Raw genomic sequence first — 20736 nt, forward strand, 5'->3', positions numbered from 1 at the left:
TAGGGCTTTACAAACACATGCAGGCAAAGACAATAGGTGCAATAGGGGCTGCTGGCTCTGTTGCGCTTCCACCACCCATAAACTACACTGAACTGAACAAAAGACTTCAAACACCCCTCCTCTCCAGGAGTTAGTAGCTGGATGTACAGCTGCACAATTCAGGCCCAAGCCTCCAAATAACAGCAACAGGCATCCCTGATAATACTGTCCCGGCTGTTTTCATTTTGTATTGGATGCTTTGCTGGTTGCTCAAATCACGGAGCAAGTCTCTGCACCTCAGCCTCCCACCCTTCTCCTTTACTCTCACAAATATTGTGCAAAATACAACATGATGCTATAATCGCTTATGTGTTTTTCTTTTGCTTCCAACCTATTCAACAAATAGCACTAACTCCCTTTGAAACAATGTAAAACTTTAGAGCCTACAAGTCCAATCAGTCCTATTTCTTGTTCAGCCAATCACTCGGACAAACACATTTGTTTACATTTTCAAAACATAATGCTGCCTGCTTCTTGTTTAGATGGTCATCTGAAAGTGAGAACAGGCATTCGCATGGCACTGTTGTAGCCGGAGTCGCAAGCTATTTACATGCCAGATACGCTAAAGATTCATGTGTCCCTTGATGCTTCAACCACCATTCCAGAGGATGTGTCCATGCTGATGACAGGTTCTGCTCAATAACAATCCAAAGCAGTGCGGACCAATGCATGTTCGTTTTCAGCATCGAGTCAGATGCCACCAGCAAAAGGTTGATTTTCTTTTTATTGGTGGCTTGGGTTCTGTAGTTTCCACATCAGAGTGTTGCTCTTTTAAGACTTCCGAAAGCATGCTCCACACCTCATCCCTCTCAGATTTTGGAAGGCACTTCAGATTCTTAAGTCTTGGGTCGAGTGCTGTAGCTAACTTTAAAAATTGCACATTGGTATCTTCTTTGCATTTTGTCAAATTTGCAGTGAAAGTGTTCTTAAAACGAACGACATGCTGGGTCATCACCCGAGACTGCTATAACATGAAATATATGGCAGAACGTGGGTAAAACAGAGCAGGAGACGTACAATTCCAGCATAGGAAATTATGCCTGGTGAAGAAGGGAGCTCTTGGCATTGTCTAATTTCTGGGAATTTTTAATCCAATACAGTTCCCATGAAAAGAGAACTGCTCGCTGGTTTACGTTTCATATTGTTGTTAAGTAGTTGGCCACCTCCTGGAAATCAGCCTTTCCAACACACACTACTGGGCATATATGCCAATAATTATTCCATGCAGTGGTGTTGTAGCCGTGTTGGTCCCAGGATATTAGAGACACAAGATGGGGTGGGTAATAAAAAAAAGAGGGGAAAAAAAGGGCGGGGGAGGTGGTTTGAGCATTGGTCTGCTAAACCCAGGGTTCTGAGTTCAATCCTTGAAGGGGCAACTTGGGGATCTAGGGCAAAATCAGTACTTGGTCCTGCTAGTGAAGGCAGGGGGCTGGACTCGATGACCTTTCAAGGTCCCTTCCAGTTCTAGGAGATGGGATAGCTCCATTAAAAAAAAAAAAAAAAAAAAATCTCCCCCAAGGAGTTCAGTCACAAATTTAATTAATGCATTTTTTTAACGAGTGTCATCAGCATGGAAGCATGTTCTCTGGAACGATGGCCAAAGCATGAAGAAGCATATGAATTTTTAGCACATCTGGCACATCAATATCTTGCAACACCAGCTATAACAGTGCCATGCGAATGCCTGTTCTCATTTTCAGGTGCATTGTAATTAAGAAGTGGGCAGCATTATCTCCCATAAATATAAACAAGCTTGTTTCTCTTAGTGATTGGCTGAACAAGAAGTAGGATTAAGTGGACTTATAGACTAAAGTTTTACACTGTTTTGTTTTTGAGTGCAGTTACATAATAAAAAGAACCTACATTTGTAAGTTGCGCTTTCATGATAAAGAGATTGCACTACAGTACTTGTATGAGGTGAATTGAAAAATACTATTTCTTTTGTTTACAAATATTTGCACTGTAAAAATGATAATAAAAAATAATACAAGTGAGCACTGTACACTTTGTATTCTGTGTTGTAACTGAAACAGATTATATTTAAAAATGTAGAAAAACATCCCTAAATATTTAATACATTTCAATTGGTATTCTATTGTTTAACAGTGCGATCAATCGCAATTAAACTTTTTGAGTTAATCGCATGAGTTAACTGCGATTAATTGACAGCCCTAATTTAAAGTGAAGCATGTGTGAGAGTACTGTAGTCCCATTGACCACCCAGGTGCTTAGAGTGTTAGCATTTGCTGGTCTAGTGCTTGTAGCAGTATTTTTGCCATAACTAAAGATGTTAACCGGTTTTACAACTTGTATCTAGAACAGCAGTGCAGTGTTTTAGAGAAAAATGACATATACCTAAAGGCTAATATAAGATCCCGTCCCCGCCAAGAGTCCAGGAACAATAGGAATCCTAGCACCCTTTCCCTTCCTCTTCTCAGCAGAGGAAGGAAGGGAGAACAGGTTGTTCTTTCCATCAGGACATCATCCTTTAACAGTGCCCCTACTCCATCTTTCATGTTTGCTCCTAACTAGCAGGTGCCTGAAGTTTTTCAAGCCCTGCTTTTACACATCAGAAGGTGTCATGAGAAACTATTATACAAGAGAAGAGATATGATGTGTCCCTAAATGAAGCAGCCTGCCAAATTATAGTTTCTAATTCATTCATGCAGCCTCACAACCACATTGTCTCCTGAAATATAAACTGGGGGAAAGGATCAGGAGGTAGCCGTGTTAGTCTGTATCCACAACTTGTTTTGGGGGGAAAAGGAGAGTAACTTTTCAAAAAATAACCAGCATCCAAAAGCATGTTCAAGTCTCATCAGATTTCAGTACTATCCACGTTATATGAATGCTAAAGACTACATTCTTAATTTACACACATATTTAGGAAGGAATGCAAAAATCAAGTCACTTCTTATGCATGGCTTTTTAGGGACAGCCTTGGTTCTTTCTTCTATTCATTTAGCACTGCTTTAAACATAGTAATATTTGCTGTGTCCTATCTTAGGTCCAGGTGGTTGTCAGGTAAGTTCCTCCCTCCCCATCACCTGACAAGTACTAAGTATTCAGTACTTCACACATACACAAGAGGTCTCCATCAGTGACTAACTTGATGCTGGAATCACTGCAAAGATAGAAATATTATTTTTCCTACAGCAGTGACAGCCGCAATTAAAGTATCATTCAGAGGCATTGCTAATGTCTCCCAAGCTAGAATTTCAACCTATTTGGGAAGAGGGTTACAAAAGGACGAGGAGACTAGGCAAACGAGTGGAAAATCTTATCAATGGGATACTATCCACGGAAAATCTCTCTCAGAAGTACTTCTAAATCCATGACAAACCCAAGTACCCTAGTATTATTACCGGTTCTGAGATGGGGGAGAAAGGGAAAAGAGATCTGATAAGGCCAAGGCCACCCCTATTGCTACCCCAAGTCTAGAGGCACTTGCACCTACACATGAAACAGATACTCCAACACACACAGTGAAGGAGCCATGAAGCCAACAAAACACCACATATGCCGGTTTCAAGACACATCCACACCCGTTGCTTACACGCCGTTGCTACAAGAAACACCTGGGGTCGTGTCCGGGTTCCTGACCCGGGACCAGCGCAGGGGGACGCGCTCAAGCCCAGCTCGGAGCCGAACTCGCGGTCACGGGGCGGGGTGCCCGGTCACGGCACAGCCACCCCTCAGCCCGGCTGCCCCCACGCAGGGCGGTGCAGGGACCGGGGCGGGGCACATCCCACAGCCGGGCAGCGAGTCACGCGCGGCGGACTAAGCCCCCCCCTGTGCCCACGAAACAGGAGCCGGGGGGATCGGGCGGCTCGGCCAGGCCTACGCCGGGCAGGGCTCAGGACCAGGGACCAGCCCGCCACCGACCCGCCGCAGCGGGGCACCCGGCTCGGGCAGCCCTGGCCCCACCACGCCGAGGAGGCGAGGGCAGCCCCGCGAGACCCCGATCCCGCCCGAGAGGAGCCCCCAGGGTGGGAGTGCGGGGGTGACACCCCCCCGCCGGGCAATGCAGCCAGGGGGCGTCTCGCTCTCAGCCCCGCCGGGCGGGGGCGGGGTGCACCTGGCATCTGCCCGGTGCGGGGCCCCCCGGGGGGGGCGGGGCCCTCCTTTCTCTCCCTTACCCCCGCCCCGCTCCGGGGTTGTCTCTGTGCGGCAGGAAGCGTTGAGCGGCCCCGGTAGCGTCCCCAGCGCGGCGCAGTTACCATGGGACGGGCGCCCGCTCGCTCTCCGGAAGTCACTGCCGGGAACGGGGAGGGAGAGATGCGGGGCGAGCCGCCATCTTGAGTGTGGCGCAGCGGGGCCTCTCGGCTCTGGCAGGCCCGGCCCGCCGGGGGCGTGTAGGGATTTGATGGCGCAGCCCGCCCGCCGGTCCTGCCCTGCGCTCCGCTCGGGGAAGGGGCCCAGCAGCGCGGACTCCCAGGCCCCGGGGCCCTACGCCTGAGCTCCAGGCGCCCCTGTCCGCATGCCCAGGAGGATGGGGAGCCGAAGGCCACAGGGCTGCGCTGCAGCAAAGGGCCAGTGGCTGCAGGGGGTTGGTGAGGATGGAGGCTCAGCCCCACCCGCGCTAGCTGTGGCACAGGGCACAAGCCAGAGAGAGCAGCGTAGCCCCTGATCCTTAACTCCCACCCTGCCTGGGCCAGAGGGCAACTACAGACAGGCTCTTCTCACCCCTTCAGCCACCCTTCCCCCCCGTGAGAGTTGTGACCCTAACAGCATCCCCCTGCAAGCGGCTCCCTGGCATCTGGTTAGGGTGACCAGAGAGCAAGCGTGAAAAATCAGGAAAGGGGCGGGGGGGGGGGGCGCGTAATAGGCACTCATAGAAGACAAAGCCTCAAATATCAGGACTGTCCCTATAAAATCGGGACTTCTGGTCACCCTACATTGGGTAGTGAGTTTCAGCTGGCCTGCTGCGTTCTGTGCACGCCAGTTGATTAATGTCATCAACTGCATCCGATGTGTGTCATCATTGGAAAGCTGATAACATACTCATCAATATTTTGCATGGTGCATGTATCGTAAATACCCAACGGGACCATACACAGGAAATATGATACTAAAAGGTATTTTGGAACTACTGGAACTACTGACTTATCTTTTCTCTGGGAGAAACCTGTTTTCCCACTCCCCGTGAAAAGATAAGTCAGTAGTTCCAGTCCAGTGCTTCTATATCCTGGGAAATTTCCCAAAACCTAGGAATTTGTGAGTAAAATGTTTCAACTTGGGAAATAGGGAATTTTCATTCAAAACATTTTACTCACAAATTCCCAGATTTTGAGAAATTTCCCAGGATATAGAAGCACTGTAAAAGAACGTTATCTGGGAATTTTTCACCAGATTTGGGACATTTTTAGCACGAGGTTGGGAAAAGTTGGCATCACGCTATAGAAGCACTGTTCCAGTCCGGTGTTCATCAGAATCAATCAGCAATCACATGTCAAGCAGTAATTCGTTTGGATCAGAGGGCAGAAACAGCTCAATTTGCATTTTAGCAAACAGGAGGCAGGAAGAAGCCACCCCCACAGAATTTCCTTCAGCCCCAGCCTCTGTCCTTACAGCTTGAATGAACTTTCCTTTGGAAGGTAATCTTCAGAAGGATCCATTTCAAAGGTTCACTGGACTATAAAAGACAAAGGGCAAAGAGCCCCATGTTATCTTTTCACCTAAAATGACAAAGAAACTGAGCGCTTTAGTCTTTGAGGAGAGATCTTCACCATGGGGCAGTCAGCTGTCTTGCTGTAAGAAGTTTGTGGTAAAAATCTTACCTGATACCTAGACCATTCTTATTAAAGTTTTAGCATCAGAAAATGTATTTTTACTTTTGTTTGTAACCCTTTCTAACTTAATTCCTTCTACATGGTATCACTTAAAATCTGGTCTCCTTTTGTTAATAAGCTTGCTTTACTTTTTATCTGAACCAACCCAGTGCTATGTTTGAATGGTAAGCCACTTGAAATGATAAAGCTGGGCATTTTGTCTCTTCAGAGGACCAAACAAACGATTGTTCCTCTGCATGGTCCAAGAAAGGGCTGGAAACTGCAAACCACACAGTTTTGTGAAAATGAGAGACTGGGGCATGTTGTGGTCCTCTTGCCGGGTGTAACCAAAGCTGGTGGATACTGGAGTGTAACAAGGAGGCTGCCAGAATCAGAATTGGTGAACCACAGCTGGTTAACTCAGTCTTTGCTTGTCTACTGGTATTCAGGCTGTGAGCTACAGCAGCAGAGCATTTATGGCACCCAGGGTTACAGGCAGTAACACAACCACTTACTGGTGTGGATTGCACCCCACAATGTGAGTATCCATATCCCTGCAACTAGAGTCTCTGGAAACAAGAGTGTTTTGTCAGAGTTTTTTAATTGTTAGTTTCCCCAAGAGCGCTTCCTTATTTGCTTTTTGAGTTTGGGTGCTAGAAGAGAAGGAGATTAGGATTATTTAAAGGACAGCAGGGTAGTCCGCTAGTTAGAAAAGATAAGGAATCAGGACTCTTGAGTTCATTTACTTTCATCATAGGGAAGTCAAATAAACTCTTTATGCTTCTGTTTCACAAACAGTCAAATAAGGCCTCAAAGAAATCCTGTGAGGATTAATACATTCAACAAGCAGGTTTGTAAGGCTCTTTGAGATCCTTCAATGAAGGGCGCTACATAGAGTATTGGTGATCAGGCCCACTGCCTCCCAATCACCCTCTCCTTGCCTGGGGTCACCCTACAGCCAGTCTGCCTCATTTCCCTCACCTTTCCCCAAAGGACTTCTTAAATTCCACACCCTTTTGTCCACTCACAACATCCCTTCTTGAGGTCTGGGTTTATTCAGATAAAATATACTAAAAAAAAAAAAAAAAAAATTCAAATTGCTGAAGCAATCTATTCATTTTATCTTCTTGTCAGATCACTCCCCAGCCTTTCCCACCTTTCTCTTCTTTGTGCTTGCTGACATACTACTGGTCAGTTATTTCAAGATTGCATGTGCCTGAGATAATTCAGTCTGGGTAACAAGTTTTTCATAGTACTCACACTTACCGTAAAGATAGCAAATAGCACTGGATGTATGTCGCCATGTCAAATTACAAACAGCAGTTGACTTTGCACTTGAAATGTCTAAAACCCCTCAAACAGTGAAATGGGAAGAGGAGTGTGGGGCTCTGTTCTTTAATGGCTTTTGGAGGCTGTTAATCGAGTTGTGCTTCAAGAGGGTCTCTTTAGTTAGCCCCCCAGCAACACTAGGCATGACAGCAACATTTACAGAAGTAATAATACTAGTTTCTAAACCAAGATTGGGCCTTAACCTACAGATAGTGTAAGTAGGATACCTAGGAGTACACTTTTTTCGACTAGTTTTATGGATCTAAACTGGTGATTTATGGGCTTAAATGGGTGAATAAACCAGAAGAAACCATCGCTATAAATATCTGCAATAGACACTCAAGCGCAGTGCAGTCCAAACTACATCTTTCAAAAAGTAAGGCATGAAAGACATGATTTGTACGTTGAGCACGTAATTGACATTTTCTGTCGTTTAATCTTAGGCGCAATTGCTGTAACCAGATGCCACAGTTCAGTCGCTTACTGGTTATATTTATATAATTGTCTGAAAGCTATACAAACAAAGATCTGGAAAAAGGTTTGTTTCTTTAGATTCTGGACTGCAAGTCTGAAACAAGAGCTGAATTTTCCTTGGCCAAGAGGCCAGTGTAAATCCAAAAATATTGTCAATTTATATTTTGAGATGCTGGAAAGAGAGATGGTGCAATTATGCAGCCCATAGAATACACAGAAGTGGATACTGTTTTCTTTAATTCTGTAAAGAACAAGTATTTCTGAGATACATGTTAGAGATAAACAGACATTTATAGCTGTGTGTGGAATTAAAGGGGGGAATTAGAGTCACATAAACAGAAGTTATACCACATCTGGTATTAAAATTACTGTTTTCAATTTAAAGATTTTTAAAAGTACAGCGATGTTTTAAAAAGAAAATATCTCAGGGGCGGGGGGGGGGAGGCTCTGCACTGGGAACGGTAGGGAGCTGTTAGAGGAGTTGTTGCAAGGGTGGTGGTAGGGGGAGAGAAATAGGCTGGGCTCCCCATGACCACTCCACCAACAACCACGCTGGAATGGATCATGGCCCCAGTGATCTAACCACATGGGGCAGGAACTACTCCATCCTAGGGGGCTGAGAAAACAGCAGGAAGAGAGAGAACAATACTGGGCTCCCTCCAGTCACCCCTCTTAGCCATTGTACATGTCTCCAGCAGCCCATCCCTCCAATTGGGGCACCACATGGGGTAGATACCCCGCACTCCTGGAAGTGGGGAGAAAGAGAGACAGATCAGTCTCGCCCACCCACCTCTGGACCCAGTACACAGTCTCTGGGCTAACAGCCTTCTCTGGCTGCCTGCTAATGTGAGCTCTGGAGCTAAACTTGTTCTGCAATACTGAAGATTCAGTGTGCATTATGTGGGGGTTGTTTCATTGCACAGAATAGAAATTGTTTTAAAACTTTTTCCAATTAAAAAAATACATAAAATTACACACAAAAACTACACTAGAAGAACATGACTTAGATTGCAAAGTCAAACACAAAATGTTAAGCAATGCCAGTTTTTGCAGTTGTCCATGCCACCTTAGTTCAGCCTCCTTGTACATATGCCTTATGACAGTCTTTAATTACATGGTCACATACTGTTTTTTCCGTAGGACCCTTCCTTCATTCAGTGCACACAATGGTCACACAAGAGGGCAGAGCTTAGATTGCACTGACCTCTATTAATCCGACTACGTTTCCCAGACCTGAAGAAGAGCTTGGTGTAAGCTCAAAAGCTTATCTCTCGCTCACCAACAGAAATTGGTCCAATAAAAGGTATTGCCTCACCCACCTTGTCTCTCTAATATCCATAAATCTGGCATTTCCAAATTAAGTACTTAACTTTATAACTTAAAGTTCTTTTGACATATTTTTGTATGTTATGTATTAATAGATGATATGCAGTGTTGTAGCCATGTCAGTCCCAGGATATTAGGGAGACAAGGCGGGTGAGGCAATATCTTTTATTGGGCCAGCTTCTGTTGGAGAGAAAGACATGCTTTTGAACTACACAGAGTTCTTCTTCAGGTCTGGGAAAGGCACTAAGGCCATGTCTACACTAGCGAGCGTACAGTGGCACAGCTGTGATGCAGCTGCGCTGCTGTAAGATCACTTGTGTAGCCGCTCTATGCCGATGGGCGAGAGCTTCTCCTGTTGATATAGCGCTGTGCACACTACCACTTATGCTGGCGAAACTTACGTTTTTTTCATACCCTGGAGTGACATAAATTTTGCCGACATAAGTGGTAGTGTAGACATAATCCAGGTGTGGCGTGCTAAACTATCTGTTCCATCTTGTATTTAGCTGTAAGGAGTTAGCACATATTCTAAGGGACCATTCAAGGTGAAGTGGCCCATTAACATATGACTACAGGGGGGTTAATGGGCCACTTCACCTTGAATGATCCCTTAGAATATACACTATCTGTTCCATCTTGTGTTTTAGTGGTGGGCATGACTACACTAGAGAGTTTACAGTATCATGCAGCTGCGCCGCTGTAAGCTCTCTGCCAATGGGAGAGAGCTCTCCCGTCAGCTTAATTAATCCACCCCCAACGAGAGGCAGTAGCTATGTCAGTGGGAGAAGCTCTCCCATCACCATAGAGCGGTCCACACCGGGGCTTAGGTTGGTGTAACATATGTCGCTCAGGTTGGTTTATTCACACCCCTAAGCAATATAAGTTATGCCGACATAAGCTGTAGTGTAGACATAACGTCAGTATCTTTCCCAGACCTGAAGAATTGCTCTGTGTAGCTCGAAAGTTTGTCTTTCTCACCAACAGAAGTTGGTCCAATAAAATATATTAACTCACCCACCTTGTCTCATATATTCATAGAGTTTAAGGCCAGAAGGGACCATCAGATCATCTAGCCTGACCTGTATGTAACAGGCTGTTAAATTTCACCTTGTTGCATCTGTTGTTGAGCCCAGTAACTTGTGTTTGACATACTAGTCATTAAGTTAAGCAAATAAGACTTTGAATACATCCAGGAAGTAGAATTGCTGCGGAAGAAAGTTACATTTTAATGTAGTCACTTTTTGGGGTGGAGCTACACTTGAAGAGTGTGGAGGTAAATTAGAAAAAGCAAGTGAATTTAGAAAGCCATAATTCAATTAATTTGAGGTGAATAAGGAGAATTCCAGTTTTGTCTGGTTCTACAGAAACTTTGCCCACCAAAGCTTCTCAGAAGGATAACCAGTTACATCATGAGAACAATGTTTCATTGGCTAATTACAGCCAGAGGGTGGGATGCTGTTACTCTCAGATCTTCCTAGATGTCTCTAGCTTTTCTTACAGATTGGAGTCTGTTTCCCCCTACCTATCACAATCATTTTAATAGATTATGTAATTCTCATTGCCTTTTCACTAAATTTAATGAAGTGTATCTAGTGAATATAACTTGGGCTTCAGTGTCTTTCTTTTGCTAACTCTTTGTGGCAGAACACGTCACGTTTTCGGAAATTTAAAATGGTCTGTTAAGAAATATTTATCTCCTATCAGACAGTGCCATCTAGTGACTAGATGTAGAAACGGATATAAGTATAATGTAACTAATGGAGCTTCTTGTCAGATAAATAAGTAGTTTCAGGATAAATAAGTAACATTTTCGAAATGAATGAGTTTTACAAATTGAGTTTATCATTGTAAGTGAATAGCATTTTGGCAGATGCAAAAATGTTATGCTTGTGCATACAGTATGTTGCTTGTATGGGGATCATCAATGGGTAGTAACATTTACTTATTTAGATTTTTATGGCACTAATTTCTGACACTGACACTTTGCAATATTTGAAATCAATTCTAGTAATGTATCAAATGTGTATATCGATAATTTGCTTCTGGCTCCACCATTATCAGTAGTTAAGCAACCTTTTCCATAGCAGAGGCAACAATCACAAAAGAAACCCACCACCTCAAGCCTGTCACCAAACTTCACCCTGAAGCCCCTGAAAAGATTGGGATCATAAAGGTCAAAGGCCCAATCCAAGGCTTATTGCATATATAGGCCCTAAATTAGTCTAGAAGAAGTTGATTGTAAATGTTAATGTCTTCATAATGATCTCATTTCATCTGGCCATGCTCTGCCTATCCCTCCTGCACTACTTCTATTGTTGGGCCACACCCCAGGCTGCCCTTTTATGCCTGACACAAAATGCTGCCATTCTCTCTTCATTCAAATCCCTCCGTAAAATACAATTCTTCCTCCATTCCCACCCCGAGTTAGCACACGCAACTTGTATGTGCTGCTACACACACAATACCAGGGGTACTCAAACTGGGGGTCGGGACCCCTCAAGGAGTTGTGAGGCTATTACATGGGGGGGGGTGAGTTGTCAGCCTCTACCCCAAACCCCGCTTTGCTTCCAGCATTTACGATGGTGTTCAATATATTAAAAAGCCTTTTTATTTTATAAAGGGGGGGGTGTCACACTCCGACGCTTGCTATGGGAAAGGAGTCACCAGTACAAAAGTTTGAGAACCACTGCACAATACTTTTTATTTTCTAGTTAAACCACTCTGATAGAATTCCACTGGTGATCCAAGGGAATTTGTATTGTTCTGCTTATCCATTTAGATGCTGATCTCCATAAGTAGGGACCGTGTCTTCCCGTGGCTTTTATGGCACCACACATGGAATAAGAATTTAACAAATATTAATATTTGTATTTAAAAGCGACAATAAAGGGACATTATTTCTCCTATACCTTAGAGTTGCATTCAGCATTAATCAATGGGAAAAGATGCTCCCCTTTAGGCCCAAAGCTATTTCTGCTTTTTTCCCCCTTCTTTCTTCCCCACGTTCCTTTCTTGTTTCTCTCTGCACCTTAGCTGAGGCTATGTCTACACTACTTATGTCGGGATAACTTATGTCGCTCGGGGATATGAATAAGCCACCCCGTGAGCGATATAAGTTACACCGACCTAAGCACCAATGTGGGCAGTGCTATGTCAGCGGGAGAGCTTCTCTTGCGGACACAGCTACTGCCGCTCATTGGGGGAGGATTAATTAAGTTGACGGAAGAGAGCTCTCCCATCAGCTTAGAATGGCTACACTTGAGAATGGCACAGCTGCATCAGTGCAGCCATTGTGCTGCTGTAGTGCTTCAGTATAGCCACTCACGGCAGAGATGGGAGGGGTCCTCCCATTGCTCTAGTTAATCCATCTCCCCACAAGTCAGGAGCTAGGTTGACAGCAGAATTCTCCCGCTGACCTAGTGCTGTCTACACCGGGGGAGCGGGGGGGAGATTAGATCAGTTTAACTACGTCACCCAGGGGTGTGGTTTTATCACACCCCTAAGCGATGTAGATGGGTATACTTAACTTTTTATTGACCTTAGTTTTCTATATTTCCTTCCATGCAGCAACTCCCAGCTCCTGTCCCCAGCTCCAGTCCTATTTCATCCACTAAATGACCAGCAATGAAATAGTTCATGCTTACATTAAAGTGTCCTTGTTGGACCTTAGCATTAACACTTCATCGAGATTACTTGGGGGGGGGGGTGAAATCTGACGATGTTCATACCCCCCAGCCTCATTGTTTCAAGCTGGCTGCAGACTCAGGAAGACAACACTACTTTGTTTACCCTTGGTTACATTTAGAAAGAAGGTTCTCTCTCTGACCATAAGGCCTAGTAACTTCTGTTTTGTTTTATTTAAATCTTAAATTCCAAACATTATCTGGGTCCCATGTAGCCTGCCCACCAAGCGTTTGACACCACTGACACAGAGGGAGAGTCCCTACCCTGAAGAGTTTGTAACCTTGATTAAGATATAAAACATGAATGTATTAAATAAACCAAGAGAAAGAGAGGGTGAGAGTAAAAGTGAAAGGAACACTTGGCTCCATCAGTAGCTTTGTGAACAATTAGATCATCTCAACGCAAAAAAAATTAATTATAAGAAATAAACAAAAACCAAAATAGATTTCACTAATGGCTGCTGGCCCCCTGCCTAGCCATGGAAGAAAAAGTCATTATCATTTGAGTTACTCTGGTTACAAAAAATAGACTACAAGGTGCACAGCTACTCTCATTCCAGTGGGAATTTAATTTAATTAGTGTCTAATTTCAGATCACATTTCTGGCAGCTGTGTTTATTGCACATTCTTTAAAGCCAGAAATTAGCATGCATTGAAGTTACCATCAAAGCTCATTTATCCGTATGTCTACATCCTGCCGGCTTGTAGCAATCTGGGCTTGTGTGTTTATTTAGCACTTTATTAAAGTTACAGTAAATAAGATTTCAGTAGATATTCTGGGTTTGTCACAGTATTTAGTATGGACTTGTTACACTGTCATGTTACAGCCTTCATTGGAAGTTTGATCAGAGAAATGCTGTTCAGTATAGTAGATGGTATATTAATATGGTGGCATATTGGTAACAAGAATATGCTCCGATCTTGATAACAGCATGCTCGCTCTCTCACACACCCCTCTCCTGCTCTCTCATTAACAATAAAAGCTCTAGTTGACCTTTCACTCCTAAAGCTACTGAAAACTTTATGAAACTGTAAGTTGATCACGTTGTTGGTCTTTGTAACTTCTTATAGGTTTAGGAGAAAGATTTGCTCTGTAGTCAACCCAGCAGTCCCTGTCATAGCTGCTTGGTCTATTTGCCAGCACTTGCAGAGGCACTATCTGATGAAACAAGGCAGTGTGACAGACAAGGAACTGATATATATTAATTTATGAATATTGATATGGAATAATGGTTTGAATATTGTAAATGACCTAGTCAATCAGGTAAAATTATTGTATAACTATGTTGGGTTATTAGAATTACCTGTATGGATCTAACTTAATAGGGGGTAGTGGGAAAAGCAAACAAGAAAGCAACACAATATATCTAAATAAGAACACACCACCAGCACACATTTTAAACTCTGCGACAAACTATCATCTCCAAGGATGCTGTCTCCATCAAGTTGCAAGCCTTTTTTTGCCAACGCTAGGAGCCTTGAAATGAAATAAACACTAAAGAGTTTAAAAGTACTTCTCAAGGGAAGAAAGGAGTGTCAGCAGCTGTTTAGGAAGACAGGTAGAGAGAGAAAGATGCTGTCGAGGGAGCCTAAAGAAGGTTTCCTTCCCAGATCCAGGGAATGGTAAGACTTAGGGAAAAGCCAGAAATGCTTTCAGTATATTTGTTGTTTTAAGATCCATTTTCTCTGAAATGTTTTTGTTCAAAATAAATAATACTTTGCTCCAAGGAGGCTGTTCACTCCCAGTCACTGCTGTCATTGCTCGTGGAGAGAATAAAACTTCAGAGTCTGAGCCTAAGTCAGGCCTGCTGAGGTCTGGTTAATGCCTGGGGACTGCAGCCAAGGCCCAGTCTCGGAGTGGGAGAATTGCATGACTCCACTCAAAGCCAGGTGACAGCTGGAGGCCTAAAAACACGAAGGGGATGCACTCGACAAGACCAGAGGTCAGGGATGCAGTTTGCCTGGGAACTGTGACAGACAGCGTAAGCTGTATTAGGCTAGCAGGGTTGGGGAGAAATACAGCTTTCTGTCTGATGTAAACAATAATCTTCATTGAGGTAGTAAAGAACTCCCCATAGCTTCATTACAGCTGAGTCCTGTCTCTTCTTTTACACGAGGGATGCTCCAGGCCCAAATAGAAACACCAAATCCAGTTCTCCTTGAATCCTGAGGAAGTCCTAATTTGGGTCTACATCTGAAAATAACTGTTCTAGCCAGGAATGGCACTAATGGAGGAACATGAGAGTGTCCAACAACCTAATCCCAAATATGTATCTATAGGGGGATGTGACAGGGAGGCATCACACCCTCTACATTTTAAAGTTTGCTGGCACATCAGTGATTGTGTTGGTACACTTAGAAATCCTCCAGAGGGAAACAAAATCAGTTACCAGTATTGTGCATTCCAGATTTTTGTATAGATTTATATTTGTTGTATTGTCCAGAACCACTGTTCTACAAACAAGGCTCAGGACCTTGTGTTTATTTGTGGCCTGCTCCTCTCTGCATAGTAGGCCCCTGTTGACACACAAACTTTCCAGTGGAAAGAGGGGGGGAAATGAAGATGTTCTGTGTTATCAAGGGGCTTATAAAGGGGATGGGTGGAGAAGAGGAAATCAGAACTTTTACAGATGAAGTCTGCATCTGACCCACTAACCTCCTGTCTCACCACACTCAGCACCTTGTTTAACTTGCAATCCTGGATTAAGCTCTTACCCTCTGTAACACACTGCTGGGGATACGCAGAACTGTGAGTCACTGTGTTACCTCTCTGCCTGAGCAAGAATGAGTTTAGCTGGCAATTAGAGTGTGTGTCAGCTCCCTGCCACACCAGCCTGTCTTCCTCAGTAGCAAACTCCTCAAGGTTCGCCCAGCCCAGACTTTGCCTAGCAGATAACCATCAGTGAACTCCAGCCCCCCAAGTTCCTCAAAGATGTTTCTCTGCAATGCACAGTCCCTACATTCTTCAGTCTTCATTCACAGAAGAGATTGTTTGCTGCTCTGTTAAAGAGTCAGTACGTCACAGCTTATTAATATAACTGAGGTAAATACTCCCTTCCCTTCAAACACAGCGCTGAATTGGTTTATAGTAAAAGTGAAAAGTTTATGAACAGAAGAGTATGGATTAAGTATATCAAGTAAAAGAGATAAAGATAGAAATGGTTACAAGCAAATAAAAGTGAAAACACACATTTAAACGTCAAAAACTTGATCTAGCAAGATAGTTTCTCTTACCCCGAGTCTCCTTTCCAGCTTTTTACTGCCTGGCCTGGCCAGGACCCATCACAGAGATCCGATCACTTGGTTTAATTGTCTCCTTAAGGTGCAGGATCAAGATGGAGAGTCTCTCTGTTCTTTCTATTCCCAAAGGGATGTCTTCGTTTTACAGGTCAGAAAGGTGTCCTGGGACTCAGTCACCTGTGTCCCTCTGGGGTGCAAGAGCCAGATTAATTCTCTGTCTTTCAAGTTCAGTCTCAAGATAACCCCCACTGCTTTCAATGATTTCAATGAAATCCTAGTGAACTTTAAAAATCCAAAGTACTAGAATCTAACTCAAAACATTCATCCTTGGTAATAATCCTACAAAGGAGCAGCAGCCAAACAAATCTCAGTTTTGTGCTTTTTCTTTCATTACTAGGTAAAAATGAGAAGACTATTTCAAGACCTGAAGGATGAGCTGAACCGCACTTATCAACTAGACCCTTCCATCAGCTACACTGGCATACAGCATAGTGATACCAGCACCTTTAAAACATGTTTTTAGCGTATTACTATCAAGTCACATTGATTTTTTTTCCATTTCCAGACACTTCAGGAGACAAACATAGAAAGACAGCAAACTAGACTATATTAGCATGAATTGTACTGCGAGCCTTGCACAAAAAGGAAAAATCCAACCAATGCATTCTCTGCAACAGAATATACAATTGTTTAATATCACTGTTGTAATACTCAGATTACTGTACACAGAACAATACTGGAGTGCCAATGACAGCATTTGTATGGAGACTTTCATAAATCAAAATGGAGTGCTAAGGACAAGTGTGCTTTCACTGATGATTTATCAGCCCTGGCTCAGAAAGTTGCCTTAATTTATACAACCACCTTACCAGGAATTTACTCTAGGAATTCTTCTTGTTTTATGTACCACACACCTGATTATAGATAGATTAGAAATTAAGAACTGAGGGTAAAATGTTCAAAATCACCTAAACTACTCAGGAGATCATGTCCCGTTTGTTTCCAGAGACTTAAGCTCCTAAGCAATTTGGGAGCCTTTGAAAATTTTATCATACAAAAAAATTAAGTTTAGAGGGAGTTAAGGTAGAGAGTCCATAGCACTAAAACACATTACAGGAATGCTTTAAATTTTCCCAAAACTAAGCACCACAAATGCAGGAAATTCAATGTTAAAGTTACATTTAAAAAGTAGTACAAATAGATTAAGAAATGAAAATACACAGTTAACACAATCTTAACTCGTCCCTGTAGTGACACCATGCAATAACCGTAGGACAATAAATGTTTTCGTTTTTGTGACCTCAGTTCAGCTAAAACTGATTTTTTTTAACGACTTTTTTCCAAACTCGTCTCCCTCCTGTCGTCACTACAAAGTCAAGATGGGTTGGGAAAAATTATAAAACCCCTATAATCTTTTTTACCCTTACATTACTGATATATACTCACAACCATAACTTCATCTTAATGTACATTTTGTATGAGTTTCGTTAATTTTTAATTACCAAAAATTTCACACATGATCACCAAACAAGGAATCAAAAGAAAATGCTACTATGATATTTCTAATTAATAGAAGATATGCAGTGTCAATCTTTAATCATTTTCTTTTAATTTTAACTTTCAAGGTCAGATTTGCTGGCATACCAGAACAGCCTAAAGCAGCCAGGACGCATTGGCCATTTAAACTTAATGCTAATTGGCATCACTAGAACAACACAAAGCCGATAAAGTATAGCGGTGAATCTGTCTCTTAATTTGCAATTGACTGGTTGCTTTAGAGAGCGGTATTATTGAGATTCATGCTATGTGAAAGGGGCTGGGTAAAGCACAGTCTGCAAGTCTCAATATCTGTGAAATTTAAAGACTCCTCCTATGCGCCTCAGTTTCCCTGCAGGGGCTGCCTGGGTGCACAATAGAGCTAAGGCAGCAGTGTCATCGGGAGCCTTTCAGGCATTGATACCCAAGCTCGTGTGCCAGCATGGAACCTTCAAAGAGCTGTGAAATTGGGCCAACTAATCTACCAATGAGCACTCCACTCATGTCCAGTCTCCTTCATCCAGAGTCATTACACCCCATAGAACTATTGCATGAAAAATAACTTGAGAGAAAGGGGGGTGGGATTGGTGAAATTGCATCTGATGTCACAATGGTCCCAATTAAAAGTTACCTGACCGGTTGAACTGACCCTGTGTGTAGTCTATATAACAATTAGATTAAAAAAATCCTTAAAATAGCTTAATTGCAACCTAATTTCTTGCAATATAGCCTACACACAAGTTTTCAATTAATTTTAACTATATAAAACATTTGAAGAGTTTGTGTTAAGATCATTTGGGACATAGAAGAGAGTGATACAAATGCTAAATTTCTTAAGGGTCCCAGTTTTCAGTTAATTTAACTAATTAATTTATTTTCTTTTAATTCTCAGAAAATTCATTCTGTGCTCAAAAGGAAAGTACTGTAAGTTTGAGCAGGCAGGATAATGCTGTGTTTTCCATACATAAAAGACGTTGAATCCTTATTTGAGTCTAAAGCTCAACCTGAATTATGCTTAATTTTTTCTTCCAACTCAGATCAGTAACAACTGAAGAAGAGAGACTGTAAAAAGTAGAAGATACAAAGAAAAAATGAAATCATCTATATATATTATGCAAGTTACAGTCTTACAGTGTTAATATTAGTGTCATAGCCGATCTGATTTTTCTAATACATGGCCTGGATAGGGAAACATGATCAGCAGTGCTTTGGGAAAAGTCATTTCTACTCAGTTGAACAATTATTGATTTTAATTGATTCGGCTGATGTGACCCTTTATATGTTCCACTGCACTGCGGTGGGCTGCTAGATTGAGCCCACTGAGGCCTTTTGAAGTGATGAATACATTTTTTTAATGTAGAGTTTATTTGGAATGATTTATCCCAAACTCAAGTGCATTATGATGAACAAAGTGGAATTCCCATTTTTACTGAAATGCAGCTAGGCTTGTAGACATTCTACTGTGGACTTAATCATCCACTTGTATGTCATCCTTTGTCCATTAAACTTTGTTATATTTACAGTACATTCTATTAATAGCCTCAGGTAAAGATGGACTGAGAAGTTGAAATGATAAGAGCTGGAGGCCAAGACCTCTGGGAAACCCTTGCTCAGAGGTTTAGCCGTTAGATGGTATCTTCTGCCTTTCCAAGTAACTGGAAGGAGTCCAACACCATTCTGCTGTGCAAGAAGTGATCGTGAAGATCTAAAGAATTTTTGTCCAATATGCCTGCTCTCACATGTCTACAAGCGGTTCACCAAAATAATAACAAACCGACTCTCACAGAGTCTGGACGAGCAACAGCCCAGAGAACAGGCAGGTTTTCGGAGGAATTTCAGCACATGGACCATATTTTCACTATATTCCCTTTATGTATACGCCAACACGTGCCAGCCTCTTCAGCTAAACAGTACAGTAACTCCTCACTTAAAGTCATCCCTGTTAACGGTGTTTCATTGTTATGTTGCTGATTAATTACAGAACACGCTCGTTTAAAGTTGTGCAATTGTTAGTGGGGGAATGGTCCCGCTATTGTGGGGAACTTTCCTGGCTTCTGCACTACCCCGGTGAAGTGGGCTAGCCAAAGGATCTGAGTCCTCGCTCCCACTCCCTTTACCCAGAGGCCTCCCTGCCCTTGAGGGCTCCCCTTCCACTCTCCTGTCTGGCAGAGTCCTCGTAACCCTAACAAGGCTGGGCCCAGGATTGCTGTGCCCAGGATTCCTGGGGGGCTCAACCCCCAACCCTGCTGTGGTCACCTAGGACAGGGGTTAGGGTGTCCCCACTCTGGGGTACCCTCTCTGCACTGGGCACCTCCCTGACCCACTGATTATTCCATACAATTTAAAGCAAATACAAGTTGTTTAATTAACAATTAATCTAAAGAAAAGAACAAGGAAAAATGGGAAAGGTTAAAGGAAAACACATCACCCTGCTCTGTGGCAGGGAACATCACAAACAGTGTCTCTGGACATCAGGGCACTTCGCAGTCTGTTCCTTGTAGGTCCCAGATTTCCTTCTCAGGCCCTGGCTGTGCTGCAGGTATGCTGCGGGTTGGACACTTGCAATGGTGGTGGCCACACACCTCCGGGCTTTGAGTGGTGGGACCCTTCTTTCCAGCGTCAGCCCCCCGTCAGGTTAAGGTCCCCCGCCCGGTCTGGCGTGCAAGGGCCCTTGGCTAGGGGTGTCTTTCTGTGCTGGGCCCTTTGCCCGAGGTCCCCCTTTGGCTGGTCCCAGTTGCTCACCACACCTGGCTCTGTGGCTGCAGCTCTGCTCCCAGCACAGGATCTGCTCTCCCTGGGCTGCGTCTCTGGCTGCGCCTCTGGCCCCTCTGGGTCTGGCACAGTTCTGCTCTCCAGCTCAGCTTGGGCCCCTGCTTTCTCCTTAGCTCGGCCCCACTCAGTCTGACCCAGGCAATTCCAACTCACACGGAGGACAGGACCCACCCTGGCCTCCTGTCATGCTGATTAGCCTGCCCGCCCTGTCAATCAGGCTGACCTGAGCATTGGCCTCTCACCATTGTTCCTGGGGACTGTCAGTCTCAGGGTCCTGATTTCCCATCGACCCCTCCCCTTTTAGTGCTGGGAGCTAGCCAACCAAAACACCCCCACTGAATGTTAGTAAGGGGCAACGGTCCCCTTACACAATGCTGCCTTATGTCATAACAGATAGTTAAGGGTTAATGCCTCTTTTACCTATAAAGGGTTAAGAAGTTCACCTAGTCTAGCTAACACCTGACCAGAGGAACCAATGGGGGGATAAGATGTTTCAAAAGGAAGGAGGGAAGTTTCCTTTGTTTAGTTTCAGTTTAAGTTTTGACCGGAGTGGGCAAGCTCCAGAA

General features: G+C 43.6%; 2 long non-coding RNA genes across 3 annotated transcripts in view; both read right to left on the reverse strand.

The window, feature by feature from the left end:
- Window positions 1–4555, reverse strand: part of LOC135977641 (uncharacterized) — a 64488-nt gene extending 59933 nt beyond the window's left edge. The window contains exon 1 of one of the 2 annotated variants that reach the window (XR_010595076.1): window positions 4179–4540. This is a non-coding gene — a long non-coding RNA (uncharacterized LOC135977641). Of the gene's footprint in view, window positions 1–4178 lie in introns of both variants that reach the window. The other variant, XR_010595075.1, reaches the window with a different exon arrangement.
- The window catches only part of LOC135977643 (uncharacterized), a 228301-nt gene that overhangs the window by 129766 nt on the left and 77799 nt on the right, over window positions 1–20736 (reverse strand). The gene's annotated exons all lie outside the window — the stretch shown is intronic.

Source organism: Chrysemys picta, unplaced genomic scaffold (assembly GCF_011386835.1).
Source record: "Chrysemys picta bellii isolate R12L10 unplaced genomic scaffold, ASM1138683v2 scaf5, whole genome shotgun sequence".
Lineage (NCBI taxonomy): Eukaryota > Metazoa > Chordata > Testudines > Emydidae > Chrysemys > Chrysemys picta.